Raw genomic sequence first — 17,500 nt, 5'->3', positions numbered from 1 at the left:
CAAAGTCAAACCCCAGAGTCAAGTTGTTGTTGTTGTTGTTGTTGTTGTTGTTGTTTTGTGAGACGATCCCTCAAAAGTGAGACGACCCTCAAAAGTCCATCACATGGGTTTTTTCTTGTTGCTATAACAACAAGTTGCACATGGGTTTTTTCTTGTTGCTCCTTCGTTTAGGGGTCAACAGAAAAGAGGACAACGTCAGTCAGACCACTGAAGGGTCTAGTTTTTTTGGTCACTCGCTAACCAAACTGTTTAGAACTCGCTCGGTACGAACTCGTCATTTTACTATCGCACAGATATGAGAACTGTGTAGAAACAACGAAGCGTCTGCTTTCAAACAAACCAAATCCAATCTGATCCGATCTCCTCTGACTATAATGTGCAGAAATTTATGCTACAGTTACTGTTTACACTGTTTCTGTCTGAGTCTTAATGACACGTCTTAATGACACGTCTTAATGACACGTAATTGAACCAAATCTCATTAAGAATTTATAAACAATATTACCGGGGCACGGTGGCTTAGTGGTTAGCACGTTCTCCTCACACCTCCAGGGTTGGGGGTTCGATTCCCGCTTCCGCCTTGTGTGTGTGGAGTGTGTGTGTGTGCCCTGTGATGGGTTGGCACTCCGTCCAGGGTGTATCCTGCCTTGATGCCCGATGACGCCTGAGATAGGCACAGGCTCCCCGTGACCCGAGGTAGTTCGTATAAGCGGTAGAAGATGAGTGAGTGAGAGAGAGAGAGTGAGTAAAAAATATTAAACTGGTGAGCGAGTCTTCACTCGCTGTATAAAATTTACTGTTACTATTTACTGTTGTTACTAACGTGTCCACGCTGCATTGGTTCCCCTCAGACGTAAGGTTACAAGTATGTGATATAAGACACGTGAGCGCTGTATAGCAGAGTGGACGTCTGAGAGGACACGCCCCTCCTCCCCGTCCAAACAAACACACGTTTGTTGCACTCAGACATCTGGACTCGTCTCCATCGACCTGCTCGAGCGGCCATCGCCCTGGCAGTAGGCCCCCTGTCGCCACGGAGAAGGCTAGACAACCCCACCCTTGCCCCGTGTCATCCTCCTGTTTACGGTGATGTGTGACCCCGTGCCTGTCACAAGGCTGTATAAGGTCAAAGGTCACGTGCAGATATTGCGGCTCGGCTACAGATGGCAGAGTATTTCCGGATTTATCGCTGGAAAGCAGAGCCCTTTTCTTAAAGGTCACTTCTTTAAAAGCTACTTCGATCAATAAGACTCTTCCTGAAGGTGTGTGTGTGTGTGTGTGTGTGTGGGCAGGAGCGTGTTGATGCGTCCCAAAGTCTAGCCGCCTTGATAGGCGTCTCCTTGGTAGCACCGTGATACCAAGCCTTTAGACAGGTTGAGCTTGAAGACAAAAACACCTCCATCTCTGCTTCTGAATTGACTTCAAACATTGGTCTTCATCTTCATCTTCATCTTCATCTTTCAGTCATATAGAAATGTTTTTGTGTCTTAACTGAGCAAAGAGTTTCTGCCTTCTGATTTAAGTAAACAACTTCACCGTGTTCAGGAGTGTAACTCGATTACAAACGACTAGAATAATCAGTTATAGATTACCAAACATTTTAACACTTAGCCACGCCCACAAAACTCCATAAAAGGAAAATCTCACAAAAAATGGTGACTGAACAGTGAATGAACACGTGACATCAGCTAAACCTTCAGCTTCCATGGACACACTCTGACTCCTCCCCTTTTTAATAGGGTGCCATTACTTTTGTCATCACTGAATTGCTAGTCTTTATTTATGGATTTTTGGAAATCCTTCCTTTAATAAGTCGTTATTACAAAATGATTCACTAAAGGATTTAAACATTATTTATATTATTCATATACGGTCTTGTGCAGAATTATTGGCACCCTTCATAAAAATGTGGAAGAACGTATCTATAAAAATGAAATTCCACATAACCAAGTAAGCTCAAGCTTAAAACATACAGGAACATTGAATATTTTTATTAAAACCTCCTAAAAATAAGTAAAAAATCACTTCAAAATTATTGGCACCCTCAGACCTCAGACTCTCGCAGGATCAGAGGGAGCTGTAGAGGATTTTGGTGAACTTCTGATGCAGCATCACATTTGTTCCCCAGTCCAAGACGACAGCAGCTTCCAAGCAACTGAGAGAAAATAGAGAGGAAAAGAAATGGAATTTATTTTAAATGTTCCTTTTTGGAGAGAAAACACTGACATCTATAAAGAGTTCACTGAAAAATATAAACACAGAAACTTTCATGCGGTTACATCATGCAAGTATTTCTGCTCTATATTTGTGTGTGTGTGTGTGTGTGTGTGTGTGTGTGTGTGTGTAAAACACTGTAAACTGTTATGTACTTGTCTCCTTGTCATCACCAGTATACAAAAGGTGTCGACGACATCAGAGACACCAGTGACATGAGTGATGGTGTGTATTCCACTGTGCAGATGCTCTGTCGGCTTTAACATTAGCATTTCATTAGCATTAGCATTACCACGGAATCTTTAATAAGCTCCATCTTTAGCATTAGCATTAGCATTAGCATTAGCATTTTTAGTTCTCCTGAAATCCTCAGTGACATGCATGAAGGTAGCTTCAGTAACTCAATTTGTCTGTCTGTCTCTCTGTCTGTTCATCCATCTCTCTCTCTTTCTCTCACTCGCTCTCTTGCTCTCTCTCTCTCTCTCTCTCTCTCTCTCTCTGATGATGATGATGTCATTTGGGGAATTCTGTCCAAATGGCCCCGATGCTTGGAAGGCCATTCCACTTTGGACTTTATTTGATTGTCTTGCAAATGCGGCCGTTTTTTTTCCCCTTAAATCTCTTTACCTTTAACGTATTTATAAAAGAAAAAAAACAGAATTCGGTGAAAGTGAATGTAAAAATTGACGTCAGGACAGTTTTTTTTAAAAGAATAAAAAAAATATCAGTGTCAGAATAATGGACTGGATGCACGGATGCGCCGCTCCAGGACGGATCCACGATAACCCAATAACAGCCCTGGATTTTTTCCTGCACTGCGTTATGATTCATACGTGCGACGCAGAACGACTGCGAACAGGCCGACATGCGTCTCAATAAAGCACGTGTTCATTGACTATCTGTTTTAATCAGAGCGCTTTGGTTTCAATTCCCAGCTTATTTTACGTCGGGGATGAAGGAGCGACGGCTCAGGCGGCTCAGAGTTCAGACGCAGTTCAGAAGAGAGTCGGAGATCGATACGATTCCATTCAGGCTTCACTGAATCACTTTCTGTTTCACCCAATCAAGCTTTGACCAAACGATTCGTCTGATTCGTTTTCCATTTGGTTCAGTGTTGTACAGTCAGAGTCCACTTAGATTCAACAACTGCTCATTGTTTCACTCTGAAGTTAATTATTTTCCTGGAACAGCGTGTACCTTGATGTGTTTTATTCCACTTACAGCAATTTTTTTAGCCCGTTAAAGATCATGTCTTACTTTTTCTCACTTTATAGCAAAATGTCTTTTATCCCAGAAGTCATTCCTTCGATCGACTCTTTTTTTTTTCTCTTTCGGAGTTCATTCATCTTCAGTAAGCTCTTTATCTTCATGGTGGATCTGGAGTCTATCCTGAGAACACACAGGTCTGTGTCTGTGTTACACAAGCGTGATTTTTGATTTTGTTTGTGTCACTGGACTTCGTGTTGTGTTAATGGGTTTGGGTTTGACGTTATTAAGTTTAGTTTCACATTTTTAGAATTTGATTTGCTTTTTTTGGGATTTTTTTTTAATTTTTGAATCACAATATCAGATTTTAGCGTTTTTTTAAAAATATCGATTCGCATTTTCAGGGGATTTTTCACATTTATATTTACATTTGTTTTAACATTTTAGAATTGGGGCACGGTGGCTTAGTGGTTAGCACGTTCGCCTCACACCTCCAGGCTTGGGGGTTCGATTCCCACCTCCACCTTGTGTGTGTGGAGTTTGCATGTTCTCCCCGTGCCTCGGGGGTTTCCTCCGGGTACTCCGGTTTTCTCCCCCGGTCCAAAGACATGCATGGTAGGTTGATTGGCATCTCTGAAAAATTGTCCGTAGTGTGTGATTGTGTGAGTGAATGAGAGTGTGTGTGTGCCCTGTGATGGGTTGGCACTCCGTCCAGGGTGTATCCTGCCTTGATGCCCAATGACGCCTGAGATAGGCACAGGCTCCCCGTGACCCGAGGTAGTTCGGATAAGCGGTAGAAAATGAGTGAGTGAATTTTAGAATTGCATCTTCAGATTTTATGTTTTTTTTTTGTTGTTGTTGATTTGTGTTTTTGGGGATTTTTTTGTTTATATTTTCGGATTTTTTTATTTCCCAATTGTATTGTATTTTATTTCATGTTTTTTTTTCTTTTCGATTATTGATTTGTGTTTTTTTGGATTTTTGTTTTGTTTTGTGTTTTGTCTTTTTTAGGATTTTTTTCAGAGGTTCTTGTGATAATCCATGGGGATGTTGCAGATCCCAGATGTTTGTGTTGTCAGAGCAGGTCAGGACGCTGCAGGTCAGGACGCTGCTAGCGATCGCACTGACGAACGTGCCACTGGTTTGTAAACTCGTTTATAAAACTAAAGGAAAGAGGCGGGTCAGCGTCTGTCGCTGCGGTGCAGAGCTCTGGGTTTCCTCATGGCTCTAATCACAGCAGTGTTGTGTGTGTATCAGGTTAGAATACAATTCACACAAATCTATACTTATTATATTTCTGTACAAGAGCCAATATTCTGAATGTAATTGTATAACATCATAACATTATCTCATCATATCTGTAATAAGGTCTTGCACTGAATTGAAGTGATTAGAACATTTTAGTTATATATTGCGCTTCAATGAATCAGTTCATTCTATATGACTCAAGCTTGGTGTCTTTTGGTTCATTTGATTCAGTGTCAATTGGCTCAGGCTTCTAAAATCCACAAATTTGTGTGGTTAATGTTCAGCTAGCTGAAACATCAGCGTTGTGCTTTTATAGTGAAATAATCAATGATTAGACGATGTAATGAAGCAAGGTTTCAGTTTCCCCATGAATAAAAAAAATGTAAAAACAAACAAACAAACAAACAAACAAACAAACAAACAAACAAATAACTAAATAACTAAATAAATAATATTGATAATAATGACCCGAAATGCTTTTCCCCCTTGTACTAGGAGTTTGGAGGAACACAGACACTGATTGCTTGTATGATTACTTATTTAAACATTATTTAAAAATTACAATTTTAATTCTTTTATAATTTACCTTTACAAACATTTCTCTCTTAGAGTTATTACAACAACAAGAACACAGAATAAACTCCTTTATCCAGAAGACATCACTGCTTCACTGTTACAGAGCACTGACCCTGGAGACTCCTTGCGCCGGACACAACCCTGTAAACACCTGTTACTATGGCAACAATACCGTACCTTCAGACCAATCAGAATTCAGGACCACACTCACAGTGTAGACAAGATTTGATTTGCTGTTAAAGGAGTAAAACATCACGTGCTAGTGAGCGAGGAAGACGATGCTCCGGGTGGGAAAATGAAGGGAATGAAAATGCTGTGAAATATCGCTTAAGGCACTGAATCTAATCTAGTGCTTTTACAACCTTTGTCAATTTTTACGATTTCCCATAGACACCTCAGTGTGATGCGACAGCCACGTTTTCACAAACACAAACACCGCAAAGCATCGAGGCTCAACAACAAGGATCGAGCGAGCTTGTGTGTACAGTTCAGTGCTACACAACACCAGGTTTTCACCGTTTTCTGTACGATCGTGAGAAGAGTAGATGAGTTCAATCCCGTTTTCTCACTTCACTACACACTTAATAATAATATTAATAATAATAATAATAATAATAATAATAAATAAATGAGAAATAAATGTGGACTGTAAGAGGTGGAAAGTGTGAGGTTTTTTTTGCCTGAACGCAACAACGAGTGAGTGATAGACTAGCTGAAGGTTAAATAGATATTTAATGTAAGGGTACATAATTCCAAACATCACACACACACACACACACACACACACACACACACACACACACACACACACACACACACACACACTGTCATTACGGTTAGCTAATTACTCAATTTATCTCAGTTCCTTGACAACAAAACATCTTTAATTAGGCATCTCTGCAATTAGCTGTTAGTTAATTGCTTATGTTAAAAGTTAAACGTTTATTAAGACGGTTTCTGTGTGTGTGTGTGTGTGTGTGTGTGTGCGCGTGTGTGTGTGCATTAAGACAGATTTTGAAGACTATGCTTTCTGTTCTCACTCAGCTTCACCTCCTCAGAGCCTCACAGTGGCGTCTGTGTGTGTTTGTGTTTGTGTTCGTGTCGTGTGTGTGTGTGTCTGTGTGTGAGATTGATCCGCTTATTAACGCCTGATGTTTTAGCCTCTCTTTCACACATCATGACCTTTGACCTTTTAAACAAGTGAGTTAATGCACCAAGCGCACTCAAACACTGAATAGGGGGAGGAGCAGACACTCTGACTGATTAGGGGGAATTAGTCACACACATGCACCGTGTAAATCCGCTTCACACACTCTGTAACAGGAAAACAGGCACGTATTACTTACTTAAACACACACACACACACACACACACACACACAATCCTGTTCCTAGACAGATCACTCATTTTACTGAAACACACACGTTCAGGTATTGTATCTTGTTTTGACCCTTTTTGTGTTCCACTTTCCATATCTGGTCGTCATTTCCTGTCCCTATCTCTTATCTCTTACAAGTGATAACTGTAACCTGTGGGAAACTTCCAGCTCTTTAACAGAGCGCTTCTCTTCACCTCTCTGCTTAATAACAATAATATCTGTGTGTGAATTATTAATGCACAGGAACGAGATAATTAAAAAGCGACCATGACCTGAGAACCTGGGGTTATGTCCTGTGAAGTAATTAGGTAATTAGGTGATGCAAATGTAATAATTAAGCAGTGTCCATGATGTCATGAATATGAGATAATTGAATACTAGGAACAAACAAAATAATTACACCATGGGAATGAGATAAACAAGATAATAACATACTGTAGGAACTACATAATAATCTCATAAATAATAATGATAAAAGATAACAAGTCGTGGCCATGAGTTTAGCAAGTCGTTGGCTCAAGATAATGAAGTTGTTAGTAAGTTCATAGGAATGAGATAATTAATGCAAAGCAACAAGATAATTAAATAATATCCTTTACTTACGAATTAACGAAGGGGTGGAAAATGAAGCATTTAATTATGAGAAGGTGTTAAGGTGTAGGAGTGAGATAATACATCATGGACATATCGTTGTAAGTTGTGAAAATGAGATGATTAAGGTGTAGGAGTGAGATAATTGAGGTATGTAAATTAGTCATTCCAATAATAACAAGACAAACCTGAATGAGATAATTAAGTTTTGAAAATAAGATGCTTTGAGTGGGAGGAAGGACTGTTTACTTTTTTTTTAAGGTTCTTTAAGCAGAAGATGTGTAATTATCTCATTATCTCATTCTCAATGAAGGAGTGAATCGTTTCAGGGAGTGAATCATTTACTGTATATACATGATGGAGTTTTCCTTTATTAGATGGTAATGTATATGTGTGTGTCACAGTGTTTATAGTGAACCTTTATAGTGTGTGTGTATGTGTGTGTGTGTGTGTGTGTGTGTGTATTATTCTCCACACCCCTCTGACCTAAACGCATGAACAGCAGCTTTGATCAAACTTTCATCAGAAAGCATCAAATCCCCCGCTGGAGACAATCAGACACGGCTAAATATGGACACATGCTACTGTGGAGCAAAAGGGCACACTGACATACACACACACACACACACACACACACACACACACACACACACACACACACATACACACACACACACACACACACACATACACACACACAGGTTTCCTGCTTTACCATTAAGAGTGGCTTATGATCAGAGAAACACTTCCAAAGTTCACAGCAGCGTGTTGCTCAGGATCTATAGAGCCTGTTAATATAGACTATTATTACACACAGAGAGAAGGTCATGCAGGAGAACGTGCAGAGGAACAGGAACGACCACCAGAGATCGGTGAGTGTGTGAAGACGTATCAGACGTGTGAAGTATCGACTGGAGACGTGTAGGACTGTGAGAACATGTTCGGAGTCTAATCTGATCGTGCGACTGACCACTGCACCTGATTTACAGTCAGAATCAACACATCAACAGAACCAGTATAAAAACCTGGAATACGTACCCCAGTGCATTGTGGGTAAAACACACAGCTGCTGGATGACTGAAAATAACACCACATGAGGATGATAGAATGAGTTGAAACACACACACACACACACACACACACACACACACACACACACACACACATAAAGAGTCACACTCACAGACACACACTCACACCTGGACAAGAAAGACAGTAGAAATATATTAGAATTGAATAGGAATCGTATGACATCATAGGACCTGCAGCTGTATTCAGGATATAATCCAATCCTCTGGGCGTGTCCCAATCCATACACACTGTGTCGGCTACATAAACACCTTCACAGCCGTGTTAGCAAACCAACGTGAAGTAGCTAGAGCTAAATAATAAAATCAATAAAATCAAATAACACGAAGGCTTCTGTGTGTCACATAAAGACACGAGTCTAAACTAAAGATAAAATAGATATTAACAATAAAAAGAAAGCTGAAAAATAAAAAGGAAATAAAGCTCATAAGAATAAAATAATAAAACCTCAAAACATAGTAAAGAATAAAAGAGAAGCAGCGAGTCGTCTCTGTTTAAATCTGCATTTATTTCAGTGTAAACACGACGTCACGTTCTGATCCGGTGTAGAAATAAATCAGATGCTTGATGCTTCTATTTAATAGTGAGTGTTTGTGGTGATTTCTGCAGTGAACACTCAGGTTAGATCAGCAGGAGCTGGTCGTGTGTGTGTGTGTGTGTGTGGGCCGAGGTGGAGTGACTGATACGGGAGATTTATTTAGAGCTGGAAGTCACGTGGATTAAATATTGTAATTGACCCTGAGGTTATTGATTCTACACGGAGCTTCCTGAAAACGTAATAAGCTCGAGGACACGCAGAGACCAAACTGTCTGTCCGTCTAGAACCCTGAGATACACACAGATCCACAGCAGGAGAGGATCAGAGCACGACTCCGAGACTCTGCACCGAGGAGGCGCGAGATGCACAACATATTATTACTCCTTTTTTTTTTATTATGGACAGTAGATATAGTGGATGAAGTAAAAAAAATTAAAAACACACACACAAAACTGTAGAATTTGTCCTAATTTTTTAAAAGCAGTTTATTATTATTATTATTATTATTATTATTATTATTATTATTACAGTTTTGATTTAAAGTCAAGACAAATATAGATAGATAGAGGTTCATGCACACACTCTGTCATTGCTTACAGTTGAACCTACACACACACACACACACACACACACACACACACACACACACACACACGTCCCTTTAACCTCTCCCGTGGGTCATGGTGTTAATTGGCCCTCCTGCCCATCTCATTTTGCACGCTCGTAACGCACTCCAGCATCCCCTTGTGTGTGTGTGTGTGTGTGTGTGTGTGTGTGTGTGTGTGTGTGTGTGTGTGTGTGCACGTATGCAATGTAAAGCACATGCGATATACGCCGGCTCTCTCATCATGTTATTCAGTTGGGTTTTATTCTTGTCATAATGCACACACAAGACCGAGAACCACACTCACACACACACACACACACACACACACACACACACACACACACACACACACACACACACACACACACACACACACACACACACACACACACAGGAACCAGCTGAGGCCAGCTTTGGATCAATACCCCCATCCAACTACTGCACCATTTAAAGACCATCATTCAGAAATCCACCTTTCTAACCCTCTCTGTTTATTTCTCTCTCACTGTTTTTTCATTTTTTCACCCCATGCGGGTTGTTCAGCAACGCAACACACAGGAAAACCATCAACCTGACACCAAACAGAGGAAGGAGAAGAGACGCACAGAGCTTTTTGTTTGCAGGACGATCCTCGAGCTCGAGTCTCGCGCTGCTGCAGCTACACAGAAAAACAAGAAAAAACACAATCAGAACAACTGAATCGAGTGAATTAATAAATCTGAATCATTTTTCACCAGCAAACATCTGATAACTTACACATCACATTACATAATGTTAAGGTTTATTTCCCATCTCAGACAATACAAAACAAATGTATGACTTTAACATAATCCTGAAGATTTATTTAAATCAGGTGATGATTCAATACGATTCAGATTCGACTCAGGAATCATATGAGTTTTTTTTTTTTTTTTGCTATGAAAAACACCCTAAACCGAGAAACAAATAAGGTGTAAAATAATAGAAATGTATCTGTGAGCTTTAACTGTTTACACTGAAGACATAATAAAGTGAATTAGTGTGAGATCTGTTCAGTTTTCTCTTCTAGTATAAGAATGAATCACTCCGTGTCATGCTGCAATATAACAATGTGCTTATTTTTTTAATTAAACAGCATCACGTCGTCACGGCGTTTGTTTACAGATCCTTTGTAGTTATTTAGAATAATGTTTTTCTTAAATTATTTTATAGTAGACAGAAATAAAAAATGGCACTGATCTTATGCCCACGATTCGGACTTGTCTTAATTGAAAATGTTTATATATATATAAATAATGTTATTTTAAAATACTTTATTCTTGATTTTTTTTTGTTATTTGTTTTTTTCAAAATTATTTTTGGACTTTTATTTAAAAATATCTATTTATTTATTTGTTTGTTTGTTTGTTTGTTTATAACTGTTATTTGTGTTATCATAGAAACTGCAAAGAAGTGTAAACTCCTGTGTTGTGACACTGGAGACTCCTTCCACACATCACACACACACACACACACACACACACACACACACACACACACACACACACACACATCCTCACAGAAAACTTCACCACGTCGGTGATTTTTAATCTGTTTACTACACAAGATTTTACTATAGAAACAACTGCCTGTTTAATGTAAAACCAATCAGAATCCACAATTCAGCAGTGTTGCAGTTTTCACTCACTCACTCACTCACACACACACACACACACACTCACACACAAACACACACACTCATGAAGCTGGTAGACAGTATTACTAACAGAACAATGACAATTTTTAACACACCGTCTCACACACCATCTCTCTCTCTCTCTCTCTCTCTCTCTCTCTCTCTCACACACACACACACACACACACACACACACACACACACACACACACACACCTTCCATCATCAAGTTGTCCATCCTATTGTTCCCTCTGTCTTGAGCGCCTTTGACCAAAGCCTCCCCTCCTCCCTCTCTGTTCTATCCTGAGGGACGGATGCTCCAAATGGCCACCATAGCAGGGAGAGTCAGGGCCCCCTCATCCCTCTCTCTCTCTCTTTTCCATTTTTCCTCCTTTGCAGAGAATCAATGCTGCAGGTGATGCTGAGATTCCACACATAGACACTGTAGTGTGTGTGTGTGTGTGTGTGTGTAGATGGTTTCTAGCCTATGTGACTATTGTTCGAAGGAGAAGAGCTCCCTCTAGCCACTGCAAACACACACAGCAGGGACTTCTCACATCAACACTGCGATCGATAATGCGCACACACACACCCACACACACACACACACACACACACACACACACACACACTCATAGACACACACAGTGCACAATCGATAATGTAGAAGAATGCCAACAACCTTTTCTCACTCTCGCTCTTTTACACACACACAAATACAATTGCTGGTAAACACACAGACTTACTGTATGTAACACCATCACACACACACACACACACACACACACACACACACACACACACACACAGTGTATATGATATAAATTATATCTGGATGTGACTTCTCAAACACTAATAAGTAAATAAACTGATTTCTTTCTCAAATTAAATTCTTTTGTTTGTTTGTTTGTTTTCTTGCTAGTTCATCAAATGCATTTTACATTAACGTCTCGATCTTTAGAGACGTCATGTCAAGACCTGAAACCTCCAACAATCTGAGTTGAACTAATGGACCACGATGGACGTGAACTACGTTCTGATCGTTTACAGCAGCATTAAGGGGTGAAGCTATTTCACAAGTTTCACAACTCGCTAGCTGCATCATTATTAAATTAAATTAAATATTAAATTAAAATCTCTTTTAAATCTGAGGAGAATTTCACCAACAGCCAGTGGAATTGATGCAGAGTAAAGACACAAACATGGTAATTAAATAAACTCTCACATCCTCTGTCTCGCTCCTGAATCCTGAGCTTTTACTTCCCAAATTTTACAAAAACACTCACAAATTCAAAGTGGGCGGAGCTCTTTTAACCCCACCCACAGGAAGTAATGTGACTCTTTCCTGCCTTTCTGTGAGTGAGCTTGTGTGCAGTCATCACTTATTTACTCAGTTATATAGTTTATAGTTTATTATAGTCAGCACTTTAATCCCATATTAATTGCTGAGCTTCAACCTTAAAACTCACAAAACAGTTAAGTGTCGAGTACCAAATAATCTGGAAAAGCTCCAGGTGACAATATAAAGCTGAGACAGAAGTGAGCGCTCACCTCAGCACCATCACCTCAGCACCATCACCTCAGCACCATCACCTCAGGACCATCACCTCAGGACCATCACCTCAGCATCATCAACTCAGCACCATCACCTCAGGACCATCACCTCAGCATCATCAACTCAGCACCATCACCACAGCACCATCACCTCAGCACCATCACCTCAGCACCATCACCTCAGCACCATCACCTCAGCACCATCACCTCACCTCTCTAGTCTGTTTATCTAAACACTGATATTTATGTTCACACCTTCACTGTTGTATATTTGATTTAGAGTTATTTGTGTTATTGTCACATGTTTTAAAGGTTTATAGACAGAGTTTAACATCTGCCCTTGGACCATGTCTTTAGAATAGTTTTCCCGTCTTGTATAAGGACGAGTGTGGACGGGAACGTCAGAATTAATCGTCTCTAAAACATCAGGATCCTGTACACATTTCCCCAGCCTGAGGTTTGGAGCCATGCTTGCCATGTTGATTATTTGTTTTTCGCCCATGGCCAGGTCCAGGTGGTCCAGCGGGGGGGCTACGTGCCGAGGAGTTCCCTGAAGGAACAGCCTCCTGTTGGGTGAGCAGAGCTTTAGCCTCAGGCAACTAGCTGTTTTTCGCTATACACACACCTACCTAAACCCTTCAGAGGCTGAATAAAATATCAGCAAGTCAGCAGTTTGGAAATAGCACGGCGTGTTAGCTGAGATGGTAGCGTATAGAGATGTTCCTGAACACGTCTCTGCTCCCCGAACCTTTAATCCGACGAGAATCTTCAGAAACAAGTCAACATGGCTTCAGGTGTCAGCGTGAGATCTTTCTGATTCACACCGCCGCAGGCAAACTCACTACAGAGAGACGCAGAGGCTATGACTCTCGGAAACACACCCGGCTGCCTGTTAGCGCGTGGTGCAAAAAAGAGTTTTTATTAGCTACAGAACAACTCTGGTCTCTGACATGCGAAAAGCACATTTTAAAGTTTAATCAAACTGCTGGAGTGAATTTTCTATACATCAGAGTCTCAATCCACAGTGTACAGGAGAAGGTCAAGCGCTAACACCACGCAAAAAAAAACAAGTCAAAGAACACAGCTGCTGCTAACAAAATGTCAACAAGTCAGACAGCCGGCGGTGTTTAAAGTCGTCCAATGTGCACCAGCTTTAGCTTTAGTAGCTTTGTTTCTGTCTGACGAGAAATAATAATAATAACCAGCATGCAATAGGAAAGCTAACCTCGGATAGATTAGCGTGCTCTTTGCTAATCCAGTATGTTTTATAGTGGAGTCATTCTTCGCTGATTCTGCATGCACGATCGCTAGGCTAGGCTAAAACGCTGTAAAGTAGCTAGGTCTATCCTGCTCAGCCAGGCAAGCTAATCTGTGCTAATCTAGCATGTTTGGCTAGTGAGCTAACCTCTTCTAGCTTAGCTTGTAGTACAATAGAGAGTTGGTGCTTCACCGCATTATGCTACCTGAGTTTTTGGTAATACAGCATGCTCGGTCTTTTGCAAACGGAGTGAAGCAGGTTTGCTAACCTGTGCTAGATTAGCATGCAGTACAAGTCTTTGTGCTAGCACAATAAAAGCTTCATGTTCTGTTGTGTCCAAAAATGACAAAATCTGCTGTATACGTATACGTGTGGGTGGAGTCTCTTATCCTTATTGTTGATGTTGCTGATCTTGGCGTAGCCTCCAATGAGTGAGAGTGAGTCCAACCTTCCAAGCTCCTCTTTACTGAGAACTCAATTACAGCCCGAAGGAGCTGAACTCAGCAAAAACACGGCAGTAGCACAGCGTAAGTGAGCCTTAGCAAAAAAAACAACGACGTCCCGCTGCTGACTCCTGACGCCTGTGGTTTAGCTTCGTGAGCCTGGAACCGAAGCGGGAGCTGAAGTGAATTTCTAAAATCTTATTAAACCTGGATGAGTCTTTCTCATATCTGTTATTCTTCCCTTCAGTGTTTAAGACATGTGTCTCAATCTAAATATCTGACGATCAAACGTTAGAGAAGTGTCTCAGATGACACTCGCACTTACACACTGATATACTGCACGAGTCTGAGAGTGTGTTTGGCCTCGCGGAAGAGGAAGAAGAGGAAGAAGAGCACTTCAAGAACCTGGATGATTCACTAATCAGGTGTGGAATGTTAGACCATCACTTCATCACTCAACACTCACAGCTTTGCAAGTGTAGCAGAAAAGGGGCGGGGCTTGAAAACATTTTCAAGATGGCCGACGAGACGTCTTACAAACGTACACTGTGTAATTTATTTTTTAAATGATTCATTTAAATTGATTTCTGTTCTGTACTTCCTGTTAATAAAAAGCCTTAGGGTTTAGGGAGATGATACGACCCTTCATGCGCAGTGTGGGTGTGTCATGTGTAGAGAAAGGGGCGGTCCTTATTGCCCAGTGCATGCTTGGTTGCTGATTGGTTGAGGTGTATCACATGACTTATGAGGAAAAGTGATTACACTGTCACTCTGAACTGGATTTATAGCAGACTGGGAAGAAGTTCTGTCTTATGAATGAGCAAAAGTCCTGAAAATAAACATCAGAGAAATTAAAATTTGAATAAGATTTATTTTGAACGCTGACTTCGGCGTCACAGCGCCCTCTGGCTTTGAGACCAGATATTAGTCAGAACAAACTGTTTTTTGTTCATGACGTACTCACGTCATCACTGGGCCAGTTTTCATGTGAATGGAGATATATTTTGTTCCTGTGGACAGTTTAGGGGTAAAAAACACCACACACACTCTGCCACACACACACACTACCACACACACTCTGCCACACACACTCTGCCACACACACTCTGCCACACACTCTACCACACATATTCTACCACACACACTCAACCACGCACACTCTGCCACACACTCTACCACACACACTCTGCCACACACAGTCCACCAAACAGTCCACCACACACACTCTGCCACACACAGTCCACCAAACAGTCCACCACACACACTCTACCACACACACTCTGCCACACACTCTACCACACACACTCTGCCACACACACTCTGCCACACACACTCTACCACACACACTCTGCCACACACACTCTACCACACACATTCTGCCACACACAGTCCACCAAACAGTCCACCACACACACTCTACCACACACATTCTACCACACACACACTGCCAAACACACTCTACCACACACTGCCACACACAGTCCACCAAACAGCCCACCACACACACTCTGCCACACACACTCTACCACACACTCTACCACACACTGCCACACACACTCTGCCACACACAGTCCACCAAACAGTCCCCCACACACACACTACCACACACTCTGCCACACACACTCTGCCACACACCACCAATCAGCAGAAAGAGAACGACGGACTGAGAGAACCAAGCAGCGCTCATCAATATGCGGCCTGGGCCTCTGCCCTCATGTCAAATTATAAACCACAAAAACCTCCCAGCATCTACAGAAGCCAATGCAGCCATAATCAAAAATCAATAATCAGCGAGAGATTATGATAACGAGACGCTCGGCCACAGGAAGCGATCCGCAGCACAAAGAAAAGTTCCACAATAAATGAAGGTGTCTTTCTTAAAAGACTTAAAATCCAGCTTTAAGGCTCAGATGACAAAGTTGCAGATGAAACTGATTGATGACCACAAGAAGGGAAAAGGGAAACCTTGCATTGGCGAGTGATGCTTCTCTCAGCAAGGCGTCTTTATGAAGGGATGGAATCCAACGGAGGGTTAGATACATGTACACACATCACCTCTGTAATTCCTTTATGCTGGTTTAGGAATCAGGAACAAACTCCACCTTCCTTTCCTTCAGGACACCAGGCTTTAATCTGGAAAATTGATAATTGATTTAATCGCCTCGCTCGGGTCCGACCTCCAGAGCGAAGTGGAAAATGGGATTTCCACAAATGACTCCATTTTCTAAATAATCCTCCTGGTTGTCCTCTTCAGCCCGTGGTCTTCTCAGGTTGATGAGAAAGAGCTTGGCGTTATGATGAGCCCTACATCAGAGCTTCTTAAAAAGAGGCACCCAAGCGTCCAGGCAGGAGATGAAAATCAGCGTGGTCAGAATGATCCTGGCAAATTCCAGTCCACTGCAGATCTATACGGAAAACGGTGCTGGTGTAAAAGAGTTATGATCTGCTGAAGAATGGGATAGGGTTCACTAAACCCCTGAAAATGAAAATGGACTCTAGTGTTAATGATCCATTGATTATTGACTCACGGTGGAAAGAAGGTCTCCATCTCCTAACGCTTCATCGCTCATCGTCTTCATCGCTAATGCATTTTTTTACCAACTTATGACTAGAAGCTTCTTGGTCTCCGTTCGGGTGTCACCTTCTAGAACATAATATTCAGCATCAAATCTCTTATTTTGTTGGACTTTCATGATTAAGATAAACACCAGCAGTAATATTAAGTCCAGGTCAGTAACGCTACAGCAGGGTCATACTGATTATCAGCAATCTTCTATATAAGCACCAGGTAAACATTCTGACTAAGCAAAGCCATGAGACCTTGAAGTTACTGAAGAAACATACATTTAAACTCATGTGGTTTAAACGTAGTTTTCTTAAAGTAAGGAGATGTTTATGTACCATGTATCGTCCCTCCTGAGCCTCCTCACTCCAGATCTCACTCCTGATCTCACACCAGATCTCACTCCTGATCTCACTCCTGATCTCACTCCTGATCTCACTCATGTACCTAATCCAGATCTCACTTCTAATCAAACTTCAGATCTCACTCCTGAACCTAATCCAGATCTCACTTCTGAACCTAATCCAGATCTCACTCCTGAACCTAATCCAGATCTCACTCCTGAACCTAATCCAGATCTC

Source organism: Tachysurus vachellii, chromosome 9, assembly GCF_030014155.1.
Source record: "Tachysurus vachellii isolate PV-2020 chromosome 9, HZAU_Pvac_v1, whole genome shotgun sequence".
Classification (NCBI taxonomy): Eukaryota; Metazoa; Chordata; class Actinopteri; order Siluriformes; family Bagridae; genus Tachysurus; species Tachysurus vachellii.
The sequence above is the reverse complement of the archived record's forward strand: the minus strand, read 5'-3'. Positions refer to the sequence as shown.